Source organism: Acipenser ruthenus, unplaced genomic scaffold (assembly GCF_902713425.1).
Source record: "Acipenser ruthenus unplaced genomic scaffold, fAciRut3.2 maternal haplotype, whole genome shotgun sequence".
Taxonomy (NCBI): domain Eukaryota; kingdom Metazoa; phylum Chordata; class Actinopteri; order Acipenseriformes; family Acipenseridae; genus Acipenser; species Acipenser ruthenus.
Window position 1 is genome coordinate 75,179 of NW_026708120.1, and position 11,499 is coordinate 86,677.

The 11,499-nt window shown below is 42.8% G+C and overlaps 1 long non-coding RNA gene across 1 annotated transcript; it reads right to left on the reverse strand.

The window, feature by feature from the left end:
• Positions 1-445: 445 nt before the first annotated feature.
• On the reverse strand, positions 446-6,129 carry LOC131729671 (uncharacterized). Its single transcript, XR_009323626.1, has 5 exons — positions 5,026-6,129; positions 4,091-4,652; positions 3,794-3,899; positions 1,285-1,661; positions 446-921 (listed from the first exon to the last, which is right to left on the reverse strand). It is a non-coding gene; the product is annotated as an uncharacterized LOC131729671 (long non-coding RNA).
• Positions 6,130-11,499: the final 5,370 nt, after the last annotated feature.

Consider the following 11,499-nt stretch of genomic DNA (forward strand, 5'->3'; position numbering starts at 1 on the left):
CGGAAGTGCCAAGCCTTCCTCAATAGGCAAAGCTAGCGCTGCTGTTCAGGGTGAGCGTGCCTCAGCACTGCCAGCAAGCACTCGGGCGCTGGGGAGCAAAGCAGCACAAGAGCCTGGATGTCTTGGCTTTGCTGGAGTGAAGGGAGCTCTGTGAACACTGTCCTGTCCTTTCTGCAGAGGAAACGGAAGATTAGCATGGAAAGCGACCCCTTAGAGGAAGGACAGCGTTCTGATCAAGGACAGGTGGAGGGCCATGAAAAGGCTTCAGAGGCTTCTAGTCGTAGTTTAAAGTTTCAGCCAATAAAAGTGACACGTTGTGTGTCTGTATTGTAGCTGCGATTACTGCCTGGTGATTGAGAATAAATATGTATAGATCCCCTTTCAGGGCTTGTTGTGTGACAGGATGCTGCATGGAGCCATGAAGAAGGGAAACGTCCACACAGTATGTATTTCCAAACGTCCGGATTTATTAAAGAAAAAGGCTTGAAAGTAAAACAATCTCCCCTCTACGAGCAATGGTAATGGAAGGGCTGCAGTCCCCAGCAAAAACACACTCTGTTACCCACAAGCCTCCTGCACCAAACTGGGCTCCTTTTAAAATAGCAGAAAGTAGAAAATGTGGTTTGTCTTACCAAACACACACAATGCGAACAGTCAGTCAATATGTAGCGGTATTGTGAAGCGGGATGTGGGGCTGCTCAATACCTTGCTCACTGGGTGTGCTTCTATTCTTTTAAACAAAGTAAGGAGAGGGGGAGGAGAGGGGGAGGAGAGAGGGGAGAGGTGGAGAGGGCAGCAGCAGTATTGCTCAGTCCAGGAAGGACAGCTCCATGCACTCCCCATAGCCTCAGGGTGAAGCATGCGGGTCGCCAGCCGCTCCATATCATCCAGGCTCAATAAGCGCAGCCTCCGTTCGTAATCCTGAGAGAGAGGCAGAGGGAGAGACAGAGTCACAACTACACGCTGCACTACACCTGCATTTCAGAGTGTGTGTGCTGCAGCTGTGATTGTGTGTGCGTCTCTGTGTCACTGTACAGCTGTGTGTGTGTGTCTGTATAACACTGTGCATGTGCTGCAGCTAGGATTGTGTGTGCAGCAGTGTTTATTGTGTTCAATTTATCTTGTGTAGCTGCTCCAGACTCACTGTGTGTGTGTGTCTGTGTGTGTAGCAGTGTCTGTGTTTATTGTGTTCAATTTACCTTGTGTAGCTGCTCCAGCCTCTCACTGTGTGTGTGTCTGTGTGTGTGTGTGTATAGCAGTGTGTGTTTATTGTGTTCAGGTTACCTTGTGTTGCTGCTCCAGACTCTCACTGCGTCGGCAGGGCTGAAGTGTTTGTTCAGAAGAGCAGGCAGGCTGTGCCACACTGACCCGGGGTGAGGCGAGAAGTGAGAGGAGGGGTTAGGCGAGGGGTGAGAGGAGGGGCGAGGGGTGACAGGAGGGTTGAGGCGAGGAGTGAGACGAGGGGTGAGGTGTGAGAGGAGGGGTGTGGCGAGGGGTGAGGTGTGACAGGAGGGGTGAGGCGAGGGTGAGGGGTGAGGTCTGAGAGGAGGGGTGACACGGAGTGCTGTTCTTGCTCGGGTGACACTTTCTCTGTTGGGGGCGTCACAACGAGTTCAGCTTGGAATCGGGAGCGATGGAGTCGTGTGACAGTCTGTGCTCATCTGAGAGAGAGAGAGAGGGAGGGGGAGAAACAGGAGAGATTCAAGACCAGGTAGATTAACTCTTAGCTGCTGACTCGGTGTAATTTCATAACTTTTGTTACGATGACAAAACACGTCATATCTCTGCCGTCCAATCAGCAATTTTGTTTTTTTAAAGTATGAGTCATAGCCATGACTACGGGGCTTGTCATGATACCATTGGTTTAGGGCTAGGGTGGGCGGGACATATAATATTTTGATTACAAGGGCGAGTCTCTGTTGGCGCCATTGTGACTGAGTGCACAGCAGAGTCGAAGCTCTGTATCTCCAGTTTTACAATCCCAAGAGTGCTAATCTACATATCATCTAAACGGGAGGTACTTGGGCCAATTAACCATATTGTTGTTGTTTTTTTTTTCAACTTGATATTGTTTTTTTGTGCCGAGTACATCTGCAGTGTTTATTTTTGTTTTGTTTTCGCTGTGTCTCTTGTGTGTGCGCTTGCTTGCTGGGCAGGGCTAACTTCATGACCGCTGTAGACGAGAGGAGCTACTGTACCAACACCACGTTTCGTTTTGTTTGTTTGTTTTTTTAAACATCTTTCTTATAGTTAGTTTCACATACGTTTTTATTTTAGACTTGTTTTTCCTCAGGAGAGAAGGCAAAACTAACAGGTCTATCGCATGTGATGCAAAGTTAGGCGTTTGTGTACGTCTGTGTTTTACTTTTTCTAGTCGATTCGTTATTTCTCTGTAGTCGTTATTATTATTTAATTATGCATCTATTATTTTTTAACTTTTTTTATTCGATGTGTAAAAGAATGAGGAAAACACCTTGTTTAGTTTTTATTTTTACGTTGTGTATGTAGCCTATGTAAAATACAAAGACATTTAGCTGGAGTTATTATTTAGCCATGTATTTTATTACTCGTTTACTGTGTGTAAAGAACAGAAAACATTATTTAGCTGTTGTCACTATTATTATTTAGCCATGTATTTTATTACTTGTTTACTTTTTTATGTGTGTGAAAAAGGATGAAGCAGAATTTTAATATTATTATTATTATTATTATTATTATTATTATTAATTGGTATTTATTTTAATGTTTTATGTGGGTGTGTGTAAGCCAGAAAATGGATGGAGACAATCAGCTCTAGCATGTGGTTTAGTCACTGAAGAGGAGGAGGGCCCTGACTGAGGAAGAGATCGAGGGCATGTACGCCATGGAGGAGGACCTCCTTGATGAAGAGCTGCTGCAGGAGGATGAGGAGGAGGAGGAGGAGAGTGATCTGGAGGAGCCCCAGTCCAGCACTTCAACTGCAGGGTAGTTTTGATAATAAATATATACAGCACAATATGGAAGGTTTTATTTTTTTGTCTCCCTCCCTCCCAAATAAAATTCTTAATTTCAGAGTTTTATTTGTAATATACTTTTTTTTTCAAATAAAAAAATTAAACATTTTACTTGATAACTTGTGTGTTGTTTCTTTATTTTTGTACTGAAATATAATTGTATCTCAAACAGGGCAACAGTGTTTCCAGTCTCACTTTTTGCCAAGTTTTAACCCTGGTCTGCCTTTGCCATTTCGGAGGTTGATTTTTGTAAAATACTAGGCATTGCAAAACCTTATCTAGCTCTGCAACTGTTCAAGATATTTCAATTCTGATTTCAGATTTGAATTCCTTGGAAAATTGTGCAGCTACAATATACTCTTTAAGTTTTTTTTTTATATAACACTTGGAAAGAGGTTGAAATTGACCATTTTTAAAAATATTATTTATTATTTTTCATATTTCGATAATTTTTTGGGAGGTGTAGCTCATATGAAAATAAAATCACCCCACAACAAAATAAATTACATCAATGGAAAGATCTACTTAATGCCTTTCTGTAGGTGTATTGGGTTTTCATTTCTGATTTAAGGTTCCAAAACTACAAGTGTTTAAACAGAAAGTGTTCATGTTTATGACCGGATATGTTTATTCCCCGTAGGCAGCATAGGGTTAAAACACTTCATGCAACTCAATGATGATAAAAGATTGAAAACACTTTGTTTGCAGGTGTTACTGTTAATAGATATATGTAGAATAACATGCATCCTTTTTAACTGAGTGCTGAGCTGTGCTGAGCTGTGCTGTGCTGTTCAGCCTACCTGCCAGCGCCTTGCCTTTGTAGAGGAGTCCCTGTTGATTGACAGGTATGTTGAGCCTGTCAGAGACCAGACTCCAGACTGTGGAGACCTTCTCATCCTCACAGACCTGTCAAGAGACAAGAACATACAGACACACACTGAGGGGATAAGCATTAAACACTGAAACTACATCTTCATCAGTACACAAGCCTCGAGTGAAGCGACATCCCTCATCTGCACCATGCAAATGCACTTAGTGTCATTTCAAACGGGATTGAGATTATTATGCTCAAGAGCTAAAAGGCAGTAACAACGTACGCTTTTAAGAAAGCCCTCAGGACACGTGACGACATCCCCTCCTTGACAACGTCCTGTCCTCCTGTAGGAAGTGTCTCTTTACCTCAGCAATACCTGAGCTGGGAAGGTACACATTTTAAAGGGCCTTGGTTTGCAGCAATGCAGTTCAACCCACTCTGTGATGTTTTATGTTCTGTTACCAAACAACCGCTGACTTGCCCAGTCGTAGAAAGTAGAAGTAGAAAATTTGGTTTGTCTTACCAAACACACACAATGCGAACAGTCAGTCAATATGTAGCGGTATTGTGAAGCGGGATGTGGGGCTGCTCAATGCCTTGCTCACTGGGTGTGCTTCTATTCTTTTAAACAAAGTAAGGAGAGGAGAGGAGAGGGGGAGCAGAGAGTAAAGAGGAGAGGAGAGGGGAGAGGGGAGAAGAGAGGGGAGAGGTGGAGAGGGCAGCAGCAGTATTCCTCAGTCCAGGAAGGACAGCTCCATGCACTCCACAGCCTCAGGGTGAAGCATGCAGGTCGCCAGCCGCTCCATATCATCCAGGCTCAACAAGCGCAGCCTCCGCTCGTAATCCTGAGAGAGAGGCAGAGGGAGAGACACAGAGTCACAACTACACGCTGCTCTACACCTGCATTTCAGAGTGTGTGTGCTGCAGCTGTGATTGTGTGTGCGTCTCTGTGTCACTGTACAGCTGTGTCTGTGTGTGTTTGTATAACAGTGTGCATGTGCTGCAGCTAGGATTGTGTGTGTAGCAGTGTTTATTGTGTTCAATTTATCTTGTGTAGCTGCTCCAGACTCACTGTGTGTGTGTGTCTGTGTGTGTAGCAGTGTCTGTGTTTATTGTGTTCAATTTACCTTGTGTAGCTGCTCCAGCCTCTCACTGTGTGTGTGTCTGTGTGTGTGTGTGTGTGTATATAGCAGTGTGTGTTTATTGTGTTCAGGTTACCTTGTGTTGCTGCTCCAGACTCTCACTGCGTCGGCAGGGCTGAAGTGTTTGTTCAGAAGAGCAGGCAGGCTGTGCCACACTGACCCGGGGTGAGGCGAGAAGTGAGGAGGGGTGAGCTGTGCTGTGCTGTGCTGTTCAGCCTACCTGCCAGCGCCTTGCCTTTGTAGAGGAGTCCATGTTGATTGACAGGTATGTTGAGCCTGTCAGAGACCAGACTGCAGACTGTGGAGACCTTCTCATCCTCACAGACCTGTCAAGAGACAAGAACACACAGACACACAGTGAGGAGATGAGCATTAAACACTGAAACTACATCTTCATCCTCACAGGACAGGCGAGAGACAAGAACACACACACACACACACACACACACAGTGAGGGGATGAGCATTAAACACTGAAAATACATCTTCATCAGTAAGCAAGCCTCGAGTGAAGTGACATCCCTCATCTGCCACCATGCAAATGCACTTAGTGTCATTTCAAACGGGATTGAGATTATTATGCTCAAGAGCTAAAAGGCAGTAACAACGTGCGCTTAGAAATAATAAAACAATGTTTTTAAGAAAGCCCTCAGGACACGTGTCGACATCCCCTCCTTGACAACGTCCTGTCCTCCTGTAGGAAGTGTCTCTTTACCTCAGCAATACCTGAGCTGGGAAGGTACACATTTTAAAGGGCCTTGGTTTGCAGCAATGCAGTTCAACCCACTCTGTGATGTTTTATGTTCTGTTATCAAACAACCGCTGACTTGCCCAATCGTAGAAAGTAGAAGTAGAAAATGTGGTTTGTCTTACCAAACACACACAATGCGAACAGTCAGTCAATATGTAGCGGTATTGTGAAGCGGGATGTGGGGCTGCTCAATGCCTTGCTCACTGGGTGTGCTTCTATTCTTTTAAACAAAGTAAGGAGAGAAGAGGACAGTGGGAGGAGAGAGTACAGAGGAGAGGAGAGAGGGGAGAGGGGAGAAGAGAGGTGGAGAGGGCAGAGCAGTATTCCTCAGTCCAGGAAGGACAGCTCCATGCACTCCACAGCCTCAGGGTGAAGCATGCAGGTTGCCAGCCGCTCCATATCATCCAGGCTCAACAAGCGCAGCCTCCGCTCGTAATCCTGAGAGAGAGGCAGAGGGAGAGACAGAGTCACAACTACACGCTGCTCTACACCTGCATTTCAGAGTGTGTGTGCTGCAGCTGTGATTGTGTGTGCGTATCTGTGTCACTGTACAGCTGTGTCTGTGTGTGTTTGTATAATAGTGTGCATGTGCTGCAGCTAGGATTGTGTGTGTAGCAGTGTTTATTGTGTTCAATCTATCTTGTGTAGCTGCTCCAGACTCACTGTGTGTGTGTGTGTGTGTGTGTGTTTATTGTGTTCAGGTTACCTTGTGTTGCTGCTCCAGACTCTCACTGCGTCGGCAGGGCTGAAGTGTTTGTTCAGAAGAGCAGGCAGGCTGTGCCACACTGACCCGGGTTTGAGGCGAGGAGTGAGAGGAGGGGTGAGGCGAGGGGTAAGAGGAGGGGTGAGCTGTGCTGTGCTGTGCTGTGCTGTTCAGCCTACCTGCCAGCGCCTTGCCTTTGTAGAGGAGTCCCTGTTGATTGACAGGTATGTTGAGCCTGTCAGAGACCAGACTCCAGACTGTGGAGACCTTCTCATCCTCACAGACCTGTCAAGAGACAAGAACACACAGACACACATTGAGGGGATGAGCATTAAACACTGAAACTACATCTTCATCCTCACAGGACAGGAGAGAGACAAGAACACACAGACACACAGTGAGGGGATGAGCATTAAACACTGAAACTACATCTTCATCAGTACACAAGCCTCGAGTGAAGTGACATCCCTCATCTGCCACCATGCAAATGCATTTAGTGTCATTTCAAACGGGATTGAGATTATTATGCTCATGAGCTAAAATGCAATGACAACGTGCGATTATAAACAATAAAGATGACCCCCAGTCAATATAGCCGGGGGAATCACACCCCCGTCAAACCGCACCCTGCTGATCAGAGCTCACAAAGACAAACACATTATTAAAAGCCACTCAGCAAACAGTCACAAGCGGGTCCGGACGGCCATTTGTTATTAAAAATGCGGGATTCAAAAACAACCGCTGCACTGAATAATAAACAAAGTAAACGAGATGCACTCACCTGGTTTAACGAGCGCTGTCCCTCGTAGTCTGTGTAAAACAATAGCAAACGCCTCCTCACATGGCGTCCTTCTTCCACAAACTTATCACATGAAATACAGTCGTTTCACACAGACACACGCCTCCGGCTGAGCTGTCCTCTGCTCTTTACAATTGGTAGCGAACTTCAGGGAGACAGACGAGGCTTTAGCTTTCATTTCCTATCCAATGCTGCCCTCGTGTGGACATTTGGTAGAACTGCTGTCGAGGGGTTGAATTGAGTGTTAACTAATTCTGCTTCATAAAATCAAATGAAACCTGCTGAAAAACGTCACGTTAGCGTACTGAAATACACTTAACTGAAATTTACTTAACTAAAAACTGACACAAATATAAAATGTGACATTTCCAAAACTGACGCTGCTCTTTTATTTAAACAACTGCTCTATCAATACAATGGTCGTCGTGAATCTTGGTTATATTTCTACGTCTGTGATTAAATTATTACAAACACCCGTATATACTTTTAGATACATTTTAAACCGCTATAAAAGAGAACTACAGTTGATTCCTTCAGGCACGTTCCGGTTTAGAATCGTTGTTTTCTTTGGTTATTTCGAAACTGGCCGTTTTAAAATATGACTGATAGTAAAACAATTCTTCACTAGAAGCATGAAAATATAATATTTTTGAAATACTGACGTGGGCTGCTAGCCTGTGAAATGAAAAGGCTCTTGGGTCTGGCAAGCCAGTAAAATTATTTCTGCTGTTTAATCTAGAACTGGTAATTGTAAACACGTGGCATTTAAAATGAACAACCCCAATACAAATACTTCAACACAGATTTTTATTTATTTTTTTAAATTGTAATTGTGTTTCTTCTGGATTTAAATATCAGTAATGAAGACTGAGTGCTTCAAACCTGGACTGAAATATTCAGCCTCAAAACTATATCAAAATAACCTGAAGAAAGATGTGTGTTTATTGAAGAGACAGCTGCTGTAGGAGAGCAGGATCGGGAGATTGGCGGGTAGGATACTAGGGAGTACATTTACAAGAGGGACCCTAATTAACTGGGAATAAATGAATCATTTTGTGTCGTTGGCAATGTTACCTGAAAGCAGCGTCAATGTTATTTCATAACATTAGTTACGAACGTTCTCGTAACTTTACGAAAACCTTCCAAAGAAATGTTCTTTACAAATTACTTCATGTTATCCTGACTTTCGAATAACATTCTTCTAACGTTCTGGGCACATCATTGTGTTAGCTGGGTTACTATCCAATCTATTACTGACACCTTGTGGTCATGATTCGCAACTGCACGTCATTAAAGTTGCGTAACATTCAATTTCTGCAAGTGTGTCACATGATACTCGTTTCGTGTTGTTTGTATACTCTTAGTAAATTAATGGTACAACCAAAAATATGTTTTAAAACAAACACCATTTATTTATTTTCACAACATAGAACAGCATAAACATTCTGCATGGAGAAATGTGATCGCACAGTTCCGTTTTTACAAAGCTGGTAAAGGATTTACTCGTGAGTCAGGGCAGTACATGTGTTATTAGAGTGACTGTATCCTACTTACAGCGCATCGACTCAAACAACACGGGTGTAAAAAAAGCCCCCATAACTGACCCCTGTCACGCAATTAAGCGATCATTTTTTAAAAACTAGTTCTGTGAGTAAATCCTTTACCAGCTTTGAAAAACGGAACTGTGTGATCACATCTGTCCATGCACAATGTATTCCTTTTTAATTTATTGGAATGGCTGCTGCCCGCTAAAACTCACCGGAGGATGATTATTAATCCCTCCTAATAAATAATAATTATAATCTTTAATAGCCTAATAATCTGATTCTCACGCGCGCTGTCTACAACATTGACATTTAATCAGTAGAGGGGTTGGAGAGAAGAGGGGAGCTCCGATTGGCTGCCTTGGTGAGAAGAGGGGAGCTCCGATTGGCTGACTCGGTGACAAGAGGGGAGCTCCGATTGGCTGGCTGGGTGACAAGAGGGGAGCTCCGATTGGCTGGCTGGGTAACAGGAGGGGAGCTCCGATTGGCTGGCTGGGTGACAAGAGGGGAGCTCCGATTGGCTGACTCGGTGAAAAGAGGGGATCTCCGATTGGCTGACTCGGTGACAAGAGGGGAGCTCCGATTGGCTGACTTGGTGGCAAGAGGGGAGCTCCGATTGGCTGACTTGGTGACAAGAGAGGAGCTCCGATTGGCTAACGTCTAACGTCTAACCGGCATTATGGCAAGGCAAGCAAGATAAATGAACCAATCAGCTTTTGAGTTTAGTTGACGAGCCAACCTCCGTTTAAAAAAAAAAAAAAAAAAGTTATCGTGGGTTGACAGACAGAATTTCCCAGCACTAAGTTTCTTTGTATAATCCCTGCCATGCTACTGTAGCCTATCAGGCTTTGTTGAGCTGACTCGCTTGTGTTTCAGCTGCTAGTTTCGGAAACACTGGAGGGAGTGTGAAGTACTGGGACTTGTGAGGAAATTATTTGTTTCAAACTGGCTATGGTACATTTTGTTTTTTAATTAATGCATTATTTAAGCATTCATTTTTGTCTGGGGGGGTAAAACCCCACTTGCGTTTTAAAGAAAAACGAGCTCGGTTTGGATAACTGTATCGCATGAAAAGAAACTACAGCTGAATGATGATTGTACGAGAATGGCGAGGGAGTAAGTACAAACATTTATTATAATAATATAGTACAATATTGAAGTTTAATATTCTGTTTTTGGCTCATTGTCCCGTTTTTCACAAACGCATGTTACCATACAGGGATGTCAGTAAAATTCGATTTCATAAAAATGAGCGCAGCATTAACATTGTTAATGTGGTTAAGGGACGTAAGGCTTCTGTTTACTTTGCAAGTAGCGTACAATTACATTGTAGATAAATGCCGTTTCATTGTGCTTTAAACAGGTCATAAACGGGCTGGTTTGTGATTTTATATTGAAGTTCAGTAAGATCATCAATGTAGCATTATGGATTTTGTTAACGGTAAATTATATATGTGTATATGTGAGGACTGGGAATAATCGACCCGCATAAGTGTAATCCTGTTTAAATGTATAGCTGAATATTTATAATATTTTTATAAATTTTTATTTTTTATAATATTTATGAAAAAAAACGGCTATACAAGTACGACTACTAATAATAACGTAATATCAGAACTACTAATATATGCTTACTCATATTAACTTTTTATGAAGCGCTCAATGCAAACGAACGGTTTCAGTCTTTTTCGTTTTTTTTTTGTCTGGGTCAGAAGGAAACTTTATATTTCTGTCCAGAACAAAAGAATCGGGCATTACTGTAATGTTACCGCGCTCGGCATTTTGGTCATCTTCCATAGTAATGCTGACTGTGAAAGAGTGTTCAGCTTGGTGACCAAAAACAAAACCCAACACAGAGCCAGCCTGAGCACAGACATGCTAAGATCACTGGTAACGCACAAAGTCCTGATGTCAGCGAAGCAGCAAGTGTGTCACACACAAACCTTTCGTGACACCTTGCTCAGGAAAGCCAAGTCAGCCACCTATGAAGCTTATACATTTCAATTTGTTTTGTTTTGACAGTAAATAAAATACCAACATACTACAAAAATGGCTATTTTCTGTACTTAAAATAATTTTTCAGTTGGTATAAATTAAAAAGGTTTCATCTATACTAAGGTAAACAAAATTAAATTTAAACTGAAACAATCATATCTAATCTCATTATTTTTTTACTGATAATTTCATCCTCAGAACTCTCCAGAGTGTAGCATTTAGCTGTTTGATACCCTAAAGCAATTCTGAGGGGAAGCCGAGATGTCCTCGTGAAAGAGTGCTACTCAAAATGAAATGTCAAGGTTGGCAGGTCTGGGACGTTGAGGTCACATTCCCTCTGGGCTCAATACAGCTTAAAGGCAGGAAAGGAAAAAAGCCTTTTCAGGGTCTTGGCCTCTGCAGAATCATTTCCACTAATTCTGTTTTCTCTGTATATTCATATATATTTAGATTTGCCATTTTCATATTTCTTGTATTCCAATATTGTAATTTAAGGCTCATCCAGGTAGATTGTCTAATTTAGTTCATGAAAATATGTAACTTCATATCGAGGGAAGTCTTTTTCATTCAATTGTTAACATAAATGAAAAAGCTGCTGCAAATGAGCATTGTAGAGTTTAATTTGAATGATCTTGAACAAAGCTTTTGGGATGATGTTTTCGGCCGTTTAGACTCTTATTTTCAGGGTTATTAATCTCTGTCTCCAGCTCTTTTGTTTTGTAGAAGCAGTTTATGGGCCGGACAGACGCGTGAAGGCCA